The sequence below is a fragment of the Sebastes fasciatus genome, chromosome 5, assembly GCF_043250625.1.
Source record: "Sebastes fasciatus isolate fSebFas1 chromosome 5, fSebFas1.pri, whole genome shotgun sequence".
NCBI lineage: Eukaryota > Metazoa > Chordata > Actinopteri > Perciformes > Sebastidae > Sebastes > Sebastes fasciatus.
The window spans coordinates 12,666,122-12,677,367 of record NC_133799.1 but is presented as its reverse complement, the minus strand read 5'-3'; the positions used below and the strand labels follow the sequence as shown (position 1 = coordinate 12,677,367).

Genomic DNA, 11,246 nt, shown 5'->3' with positions numbered 1-11,246 from the left:
AAGTGAAGAGTTGACATTTCTGTAAACCCTGAGCCTGCCTGTGCTACAACTCAACATGCATGGGCTTGTACCTGCAGGGTAAGTCAAGTATGGGAAAAGAAGCCTGGGCAGCTAAGGATCAGTGTGTGTTGTTGAGGGCATATTCGATCAACATTTTGGCAACAGAAAACGCATGTTGTAAGTATGAGCTCCAAATTGGCTTTAAGCTTCGAATCTTTGGACAAACTGTTAGTCTGGCACTGAGGATTTTGAGACTGTTGAGCATTTTGAATGTTTTACTTCCCCTCCAGTCTGCCTTGTTCTTCGGTAATGACAGACTTTCTCTGATCTTGCCCAGGCAAAAAAAAGCATGTTGCTAAAATAAAACTGGGATGTGTTTTGCGGATGGCTCTCTCTTGTCTCCGAGTTTATGAGCAAGTGTTTCTGATGGGGCTCCTGTGATCTGTGCAGTTTTTATTGGAAGTTTCTCCCTCTGTGCTTCTCTGTACTTCTCAGTATGCCTCCAGCTCTCTTTGCCTTCCTTCCTCTCCACCCTACGAAAACATGAAAAAAGTCCAGAGATGAGTGAGAATTCTTTGAGCTGGATGTGCTCAGCGCTCCATATGATGCAATTCAAAAAATATGTGGCTGCATTAGGATACTAGCCTTTTCCTCTGATGCCTTGTCCCTTACTTCTGAGAGACTTTTTGATAACACATCTCTTAAAAGTACAGCTCAAAGCGGTGCAGTTAAAGCTGTCAGAAATTTGTAGCATTTTCGTAGAACTTCGTTGGATGAACTAATTTTAAGCAATTACATTTTTCTTATGAAGAGGGACATCAAACTCTTTTTTTTTTTTTTTTTTTAGGAAGATTGTGATTTAGGAGGACAGTATTCTGGCAAGTGAGCTAAATCTCTTCAAAGCCAAGGAACTAGAGCACTAAACATTTAGATCGCTGCTTCTCTGACTATGAACTATATCTATAATATGTTACCAATCTATTTCAAGAAAGCAGCTCAGAGTTTGTGCACCTATACAGACAGTTGTATTGTGTTTTACATATTCATCTAAAACAGGAATTGTACCAATATGCCTAGAATATGCCAACGTGTGTAAACGTCAATAAAAACACGTGATAATTGTAACTTACAAAAAAAAACACTGGTAAACAACAGTCTCAAACAGGGGTCTCCTACTTAAAAGTCTTGTATTTGTTGGACACATCCACCAATCCCCAACCGCCCACCATATGTGGACTTTCTCGCTTTTTATTCTATGTCACCAACTCTTACCGTAGCATTTATAGGCAGATGCATTTACATTGCAGTTAGTACAGGATACATGGCGTACAAATGACACGCGGAAATCAAGAAAGGCGTATTTATTGCACGCCAAACGCCTTGAGCATTATCGTGGCATTTATATGCCTTTTCGTGCGAACGGGCTGCTCATGCACACCCCCTAATGTTCTATTAGGCACATTTAGCAACCAAGCATTGTGGACCATATTATTTACGAACATGTAATTTCATTGAAAGAAAAGCCAAGTCAATGTGTGTCTTATTGCTTATCTTTATCTTTCAGGGACATTTCAAGCCACCTTGTTCCACACAAATCCCCACTGAATGAGCAACAGAATTGGACAAAAATTGAATGGGATTCTGTTCACCAGAATCAGTTTGAAAAATAACTGTATCTCTGTAAACTCTCCAAAGATTGTATCATTAAAAGATGTGTGTAGTCACAAACACACACACACACACACACACACACACACACACACACATCAGCTCTAGTCAGTTCTTCTTAGTTAGTTGGACAGCTGTCACACAGCAGAAAGAGCTGTGTGACATTCAGTCAGCAGTGTTCATTTGATAAGGCAGGCTGCTGGACTGTGGTTTTCTGGAGCAGTCTTGTTCCAGGTACCGGTGCTGACGACTAGCCGGAGAGGTCAGCCCGGTGCTGCTGGCTCCTGACTGTGTGTATACCTGTCTGAACATGTAGCAGGGTGTTACCCAAGATAAATAAAGGTTAGAAAAGCATGCTAAAATATCAGCAATAACATTACTTCCGTGTTGACAAGTGGCGCGCAGCTGCACCCACAGCCAGCCCTCACTGCTGGTTTTGGCTTGGCTTTTAGGGAAAATGATGCAGTCTTTCATGCTCATTACCTAAGATAAGACAAAAATGTGCATTCCTTAAAAATGCCTGTCTTGTGATTAGTGATAAAATTCATCCATAAAGTAGGCCTGCTTAAAATACTTCAGCAGAATTATGGCATGTTGCCACAAATTTGAGATAAAAATGGCATACCTCTCTACATACAGAAGCTGCTAGATCTGCCTGCTTACAATGCATGTTTATATACAGTATGTCACAGACATATTCTGTACAGTAGTTGTTATCCCATCCACACATCAGATTTTGTGAATAGCTCTTGCACATCCACTCCACCCTGTCTCTCAGTGCAGATGCTGGTTCTCAAATAAGCTCCGCTTTCCAGCATGTTCACTTGCTGTAGTTCCTTGTATTACATCCACTGCTCTGACTTTATTCTTATCTGATTCTCTGCTTCTGCTGCAACGACCCAGTTCACCCACAGGGATCATTAAAATTTCATCTAATTTAGGATTTCCGAACAAGCAAACGAATGACAAGGGGATACTGATAGTTTGGCTGTTAGCTGCCAACAGAAATGGGATTTTCAGTAAAGGTTAGTGAACCCAATCCACACAGGGCTTAAGTGATTCCCACAGAATATTATAATAATATAATTTTATTAAATCATCAAGGTAGACCGTAATGTGCCTATTGAAACACAGAAAAAAATTTTTTTATTAAAGCCTAATGTGTAATTATGGAGAGTAACCATTTACTCATGTGCTAATTATGTTAAATTTTGATTTCTTGCTACATTATACTTCTACCTCACTGTATTTCAAAGGAAATTATGGCACTTTTTTTTACCACTACATTAATTTTAAAGCTATAATTTATAACTTCACCCACCTCAACCAAGTATGACATCAAATGCTGCTTAATGTGTCCATAATAATAATAACCCAGTAATATATTGCATATAGTAATAAAGCACTGCAAAGAGAAATTCAATATAATGAGTACTTTTTTTGAAAGTCAAGTAAATTAAACTTCTGTATGTTTGCTGAAATTAAATTTAGGATACAGGACTTTTAATTGTAATGTGTAATTATTTTACATTGTGATATTAATTTGACTTTGGCAGGTTCACACCTAAAAGGTCCGGTTCCTGAATCGAACCAATGCGATTGCATTGTTTAAATTTTCCAACTGGTCCAGTAAACAAGGCTGGTGTTAACACACCATTAAAGTTTGTTTATTTCGGCCACTTGGGAGCAGCAAAACAAGCTATAAACACAGCATTGACATATTATTAACTTCTAAAGTTGATGTGGACACTGAGCAACACTAGCATTTATTTGGAGTTGTGTTTCTGGCCTGATAGATGTCACCCTTCTTTTATCTCTGCTTTTGAGGAAAATAGGCTCTTTAGCTGCTTAATGTTCCACTATGTTCACCACTAACCTGTCGCTGACAACACTTTAAAAAAAATGACGTGTGCTAAAAGCTCTGAATACTTCCTTCACCAAACATAAAGTGAAAGAAAATAACTTTTAATTGCTATTTGTATGATCTATTTCCATGTAACCGTGTGTTCAGGAGGGAACCCACCTTCAGTGGACAGCACTGACTATCTGATACCTGGTACTCAATTAAGAGCCAATATGTGAGTTGTTATCAGTATCATCCTCTAGAATTTGAAATATGACAAAATGGAGGTGGCCATCCATATTTTTTAATAAACCCATAATGTCAGTTAATTAAAAAATGTAATTTAACTAAAACATTAACAGATTCTAACATTAAACATCAATTACTCTGATGTGATAAATAAATAGATACACGTTTGGGTTTTAAAATGACTCACTGACAGGATATGCACCTCTGTCCTTTACACAATATGTACGTCACCTCTTTGACAAGATGCTCGTTTTTGCTTTGCAGGGCTCCTGTTGATGATGTTGTGTCATGGGGAGAGTCAATCGACCATCTTCTGGAGTGTAAAAGTAAGCTCACTTGTGGATTCAGTCCTCTCACTCTTTTGTCGAAAGGCCACTCCCTCAATTCTCCATCCTCTCTTTTCACCCTCGCAATTCTCTGCCGCTCGGCCCCACATATCATCCTGAATTGCCCTCGGGCTTCTTTTTAGAGGATCGGGGATATATTCTTCCTTCAAGTTTATCAAATCCATTTGGAGATATATGTAAGGAGGATGAGACTGGCGGAGATAAGAGGCCTAATCTGAGCTGCCAGGGTAGATAGGGTGATTCCAGCCAGCCCTTATTCATTTATAAAGCCGGCACTCACTGATGGCTTTCACCTGACCATATTCCCGGCCTCTATTCGAAAATGACTAAACGGGCAGATGGGCTCTTTCTCTCTCTTTCTGCTGTCTCTCCCCTCTCATTACTTCACTGAAATGAATTCAGCTGATCTGTAATATTTCAGCCTGTTGTCTCCTGAGTGAAGATTAACTGTCCTCCAGAAGATAAATTTTGTCTTGCGTCCCAGTTGCATCCATTTCCCCCGTGAAGAAATGCAGTGACACGTACAGTGTGAGAAATCGGTAAACAATAGCAAAAAAAATAAATAAATAGCTGTGGATGTGGCAGTTGCAATTTGATGGCATTCATATGCCTTTACGTCTGATTTTAAAGGGTCGCCGCTGCTATGATTGAAAGCTCAGATATGGGGCGAGAGTGATTTGTATACGGGAACAATTGGCCCCCGGACACATTTTGTTTCCTGTCAATTACTGTCAGAGCACCGGCTGTGATTTATGCAAAGCAATTTGTGTGAATAACTCCGGTGCTCCCAGTTAGCTCTTTGTTTGTGCTACCGGAAGACGTGCTAAGTATTTTACACCTGCGTTAGAATCACAGCTCCATGAATACTCGTCCCCCTAACAAAGGTATTGGAGAAAATAACAAGAAATATATGGTAGGTGTGTGCAATTATATGATGCTGAGGCAGTGCACTTCGGGAAGCAGGGTTTGGTTTTGAAGGTTTTGAAGTTTAAAGCGCCTCCAGACATCCACCACAATACCGTTTGCGGCGCCGTCTTCTTTGTTCACTGACTTCTTTGAGCTAACAAGGACTATGTTGAGGATGAGAGAATGTGAGTGAAAGATAAGAGAATGGCTTAACCTTTAGCTACAGCTCATTGCTCTCATGTTTTTCTCCTAAAATGCTAAGAATTATTTTCTTTTTAAAAGCAGGTTATTTTGAATCTATTTTCACCTGATTTTAAAACTGTGCGCACAAATGTGCGATGCTTCCTGCTGCAGGAAGACCTTGATCAAGGTAGTTTACAGTAAACAGGGTCCCTCTTGCAAAAAGCACAAGGTCAGGAATCTTCTGGTAATACAAAGTGGAGACAAAATGGGGAAACCACAAAGCTGCTGATTCTGAGAAAAAAAACTGTGTAGCATGGAAGTTCTTTAAAGTGCAATGTGTAAGATCTGGCCAGAATTTTTGTTTAAAACCTTAAACAAATGAATAAACATTATCATCAGAATTGGAAGAAGTTGCAGTGTTGACGTTATGTCAAAGACGTCTGTGTATTGTGTTGCAGAGATCTACTGATATGAGCATGCTAAGCAGCTAGCCCCGGCCCATCATGTCTTGTAATACCACTTGTAGAGAGGCGATAGTGAGTCACTGTGGCATCCAGTCTGCCCTCGTTTTGTCACATTATTTAAGTTACGAACATAATTTAAACAAACCGACGTTGACTTTTGGTTTCACACGGGACACAAACAGCAGTCTCCTGGGTGAAAGTCCTGTGTTGACCAACCCATCTGACCCAACCAACTGCCTACGTGAACCTCCGCGGACTATCATTTGTTATACGTCAAAAACAAACGTAAATCTGGAAGAAAATATGCTTCCCTTGAAATGCTGACAATGCAGTCTTGTTGTATAGGAACGTTTTTTTTAGGAGACCATGTTATGTCAGTGGACTTTGATGTATTTTTGTTTTTGTCAAATGTAAAATGTCATATCAACAATATTAGTTAAATCCAATTGTCACTCAATATTTTCTATTTTTAATGAGACTTTCTACAGAACCTCCAAAGTCCTGAAAAAATATATTTTTTACAACCCTGTGTCTTACAAAATTATGTTCTCATACAACTGAACTGCATTCTCAAATACGTTTCAAGGGAAAAGTATTTTCTCCTGGATTACGGCTGCAGTTTTAAACACTTTTAAACACATGGTTAACATAAATTGTTAAATTGACTTTTAAATTCACACAGGACAAAAAACAGCGGTCTTCTGGTTGAAAGTCCTGTATTTGTTTGACCCATCCACCAACCCTCCTCCCTATGCAGACTTCCATGGACTAGTATTACTTATAAACATATTTGTGATACATCAAAAACAAACATAATATGCGACCAACTATGTTTCCCTTGAAACATAATTGTCAATGCAGTTTTGTTGTTTGGGAATGTAATTTTTAGAAGATGGGGCTGTTTTTTTTATATCTTGTGCGCACAAGTGAATTGGGCTCATACAAGAACTACTCAGACAACAGATTAATTCTTAATCGGCATGTATGAGTGATTTGAGAGAAATCTGTGACATTCATCAATGTTCTCGTATCAGACCTGTTATACAGATAGTTTGCCTTTTTTTTCATAAGCGAAAAAAACAACTCTTGTTTGATTTAGTAATCATGATTCCTTAATCTGAATGCATTTGGAGGTTAAATATGATACCGAAATTAACTTACATAAAATCTATAACTAAAACAGACTTAAAGGAGCAGTGTGGGTCTGGCGGTTTCGAACAGTGAGGTTGCATATTGTAGCTGTAACTGAAGCCTCTACTGTGTGCCACGTGTGTAGGTGGTAAGTGAGTGGTGAAGCAAGAGAGAGAGTGCGACGGTGACAGCAGCAAGTAATGTTATCGACTCCGGCCCAAACAGGAAAGATAAGTGTTTGTCCGTTCTGGGCTACTGTAGAAACATGGCGGTGCATTCAAATTGATCATTCTTGTTGACATATCTCAGCAGAACAACTTGTAGAAGTTGATAGTGGTTTGAAAATTCTCTGACAGCTGCTTCAGGCACTTAATGCAGGTCTCTGTCCTGTCCTCCTTTGCACTATAATATTCGCCAGTCTGATATCTGCAGGACTGTCACGTCCCCCTTGACCCACCTCTCACATTAGTCATTATTTAGTATCTAACTTCATGTCAAACCATTCCCTGACTGTCACAGTGCAGCACTGCTCGTATAATTGTTCTGGGTCATCTTTTATCACAACTGGAACAGCTGAATGTGTCTGCTGATATCAGTCCAGTGTTAAAAACCCCCACACAGGTGTTTTCAGTTATTCTGGCTGATTACACCTCTGCTCAGGTTGAAGGTAGGTGGAGCTATGATGATAATCTTTTCAGTCAAAAATCTTCATCTATCAATAAGAATGATAAAGGAGATACTGGAGACTCGGGAAGCTGTAAATCACTTAGTCTAAACACGTCCACACAGTCCTGAGCAGAGGTCGGATCGACCAGATTAACTGAAAACACCTGTGTGGGTGTTCAGAGGCTGTAAAGTCTTTTTACTCTTTGGTAAAAAAATTTTGTGAGTGAAACTTTCCCACAAATGAAACAAGTGGCCTTATATGGCAATTTTAGGGGCGTCAGTTATGCAAATGACTAAAATCTGATCAGGTTTGATCATCAAATCTCACAAACACCTCCTCATGAACAGCTGCCTTTCATCAGGCGGAAACAAGCAATTTACGGCAAGTTCACGCAGTTAAGTTGAATCTAACTTGGAACACTCATACGAAGAAAACTTTGAATTTTGGGATAGCAATACAAAAATGTTCTTACATGAGGACCAATATCTTGACATCACAAGATTGAGCACACGAGATTAAAAAAAATATTGTCCTTCAGGACTTCAGGGGCTCTGTAGCTTTTTACTCAAAATGGAAATCATGAGCACAGTTATGAACAATAGCCATAATAGTACAGAGCTTGGGTAAATAATAGGCTGGTAAATGTCCTATATTACATAGGATATTGTGATATGCGACAGCGTGTGGCTGGTATTGCTTTCACCTTGTGAGTCTTGTCAGCCTGATCTCATTCCCAGGGTGTCAAATACCGAGGCTTCGTCACGGCCGCCCCTATCCCATCGCATTAATCCATATGTATAGTGGATTTGGTTACACTACTATAATGCTCTGTAAACCAGTTCCAGCCTATGTCTTCCACTGTAGTATTTGTAATTACTGCATATTTTGTTGCAGGCTAGACACCCTGTAATTAAGGTAAAAAAAAAAAAAAGAAAAAGAAAAGAAAAAAGGGATGATTGTGGAAGACGAGCCAAGTCCCTCGTAATTCAACTTCACTTGAATGTTTGAAATGAAACTGTTGTGGTTTCAAAGTGTTTTGCTCCCTCTGTGCAGCAGGCCAGCTGATGTTTGAGGACTTCTTGAGAACAGAATACAGTGAGGAGAACCTTTTATTTTGGTTGGCCTGTGAGGACTACAAGAAAATTACCGGTGAGACTAAAATGACGGTTGCTGCCAAAAGGATCTACACAGAGTTTGTCCAAGTTGATGCGCCGAGACAGGTACGGTTTTGTAAAGTGAGGCATGAATGAAGTCAAACCTGTGTAACTTCAACTCTGCCTCAATTGCCAGCTTGCTTGTTGTCACTGTTATGCCTCTACAGTCACTTTTACTATGAAATACAATGATAGGCCTTTCTTCCAGCAGACATTTTGACTTGTCACTGTAGGAGAAACACAGGTGTTATGAATAACACCAACGATTAGGGCTTACTATAGGTCAGACTGTTCTCAGAAACACTGGACTTTTGCAATGTTGATTTATTTGTCACGTAACTTCCGTTCTTAAGTTACGCCACTTCCAGTGTTATATTAACCCAAACCACGATCTTTTCCTAAACCTAACTAAGTCATTTTTGTCAAGTAATGTCCGTACTTAAGTTATGCCACTTCCAGTGTTATTTGAACACAAACCACGATCTTTTCCTAAACCTAACCAAGTAGTTTTGTTGCCTAAACCTAACCAAGTTAATATTTTCCTAAACCTTTTGTTGCCTAAACCTAACCAAGTCGATATTTTCCTATACCTGTTGTTGCCTAAACCTAACCAAGTTGTTTCCTGTGAAGACGGAAGTTTATTTCGAAAAGACTGGAGCAGAAATTGACACATGCGTCACAAGTTGTTGGACGTTCATGGGAAAATGCACAAAAAATGTGCAATAACTTTTCGTAAGTTATCATACAACCGATGTATGAGGAAACATTGTATTGGTACTCAATATCTTTAAGGTAGTATCAAAACTTGGTACCATTATATTCAAGTGTTCCAAGTGAGAGTGATGTTAGGCAGCCTGCACGATACCAGGAACCTGAAATCAAAGCAGCTAAATGGAATTCAGCCATGATTAGTTTAATTATTTAAAACAGTGTTTTTTTCCTACTGTGGCAAGTCTAAATGTCTTCCAGGAAAAACGCCTATCATAGGCCACCTTTACTTTCTTTGTTGCTTAGTTCTACATGTTTTTTCTTTGTCTTACTATTTGAACATGCACTTAACTTTCTCAACAAGAATAATAATGTAAAAAATATCTCCAAATAGAAAGAACTCATGAGTGAAATAAAAGTTGCTGTTTTCTGAACACAGATAAACATTGACTGTGTGACGAGAAAAGGAATCAGTGAAAATCTCTCTCAGCCGGAGCCAAATTGCTTCGACAGGGCGCAGAGACTGATATACGGCCTGATGGAAAACGACTGTTATCCGCGATTTCTGAAATCAGAAATGTACCAAGCCGTCCTGGAACAGGCTGAACAGCAATGAAAGCAGCGTGAGGGGAAAAAAGCCCGTCCGACACCTCTCCGAGTGATTGATTCTGCACTTCAGCCGACTCTCCTTAGAATCTCAGTTTAAACAAAAAAGGGCTTGTCTGTCAGAGGAAGCAGAAGTGAAAGGAGATACAGAGCTGTCGGTATAAGGATTGACAGGATCTAAAAGCCATACATGATCTAAATAATGCATTAAGCAGTTTTTTGAAGTCATTTTTTGTTTGAATTGTTTTATATTGCACAAAAAAAGGCCTTTAAATCAAGAAAAGGCTGACATTGAGTTCTGGAAGGTTGAATTTTGTTTGGAAAGGCAAGTATCAAGAGTAAAATGTTTATAATTTTTTTTTCCCAAATTAATAATTTGTACCATTAAATTCATTCTAATCAAGAAGGGCTTATGTAATTTATGAAGAATTCAATTTCAAAGCCACACAATATCCCGTGAACAAAAACTCAACTGTCCAATATGAACCTCAATCCCAATGACATCATCAGTTAAAATTCATTATATTTAATTATTATAATTGATCTCATATGAAACATTAACAAACAACATTCTATGTGCTTGTATGTAATCCAAACCTGTTATTATATTGTTGGATATATGAATAATCAGTACTGTTTTTAATCTGTGATCTATCACTTTTGTAATTTTGTTTTTGTTTAATCCACATCCCATAATGGCAACTTCAAAACATTTCATACTCCCTGCTCTTCAATAAGTTATTTTTGACAGTAAATATTGTGTTTGAACTAAAACTTTGCTGTGTTGTTTTTGTTGGACAAGTCCTGCAGCTGTTGTAGCTGATTAGTATGATTGAGGACACACAGATTACAAGGTACACACATCCAAGAAACATCTACAGGTCCTGGATCAAAGAGCAAACTGAAGGTGAAATAAACAGACAAAAGTTCTGCACAGTGCACTGATGGCTTCCAGCTATTTTTATTTAAAAGAGCAACATTGTGATCGAGCAGAGATCTCCGTCAGGCATTGTTAAACTACCATCATAAAGGAGAACAAGCAAGACAACAAACACACTCATCACTCAGGTGGTTGTGATATGCATGATTGAGGACCAATCAAACCGGACCAATCAGAGCAGAGCTGGACAACACTGTCTGATACCTCCACATAAGGGACAAGGCAAGCCTTCAAGGGCAAAAACACCAAGATGAGTATACAGGCACAAATCAAAAAAATCAGTCAAATGTATAACATGAATCACATAAATCATCCAGATGAAATAATTATAATAGAAACTACTATATAGAAAAATAAAAGAGATTAATATATTACTCCCC

The 11,246-nt window shown here is 38.8% G+C and overlaps 1 long non-coding RNA gene across 2 annotated transcripts; it reads left to right on the top strand.

The window, feature by feature from the left end:
• The first annotated feature begins 3,794 nt into the window (after nt 1–3,794).
• On the top strand, nt 3,795–10,770 carry LOC141767634 (uncharacterized). 2 transcript variants are annotated; one of them, XR_012593902.1, is made up of 3 exons: nt 3,795–4,086; nt 8,512–8,678; nt 9,760–10,770. It is a non-coding gene; the product is annotated as an uncharacterized LOC141767634 (long non-coding RNA). The 2 variants fall into 2 exon arrangements; XR_012593903.1 differs by lacking the exon at nt 3,795–4,086 and adding an exon at nt 7,440–7,852.
• The last annotated feature ends 476 nt before the right edge of the window (nt 10,771–11,246 follow it).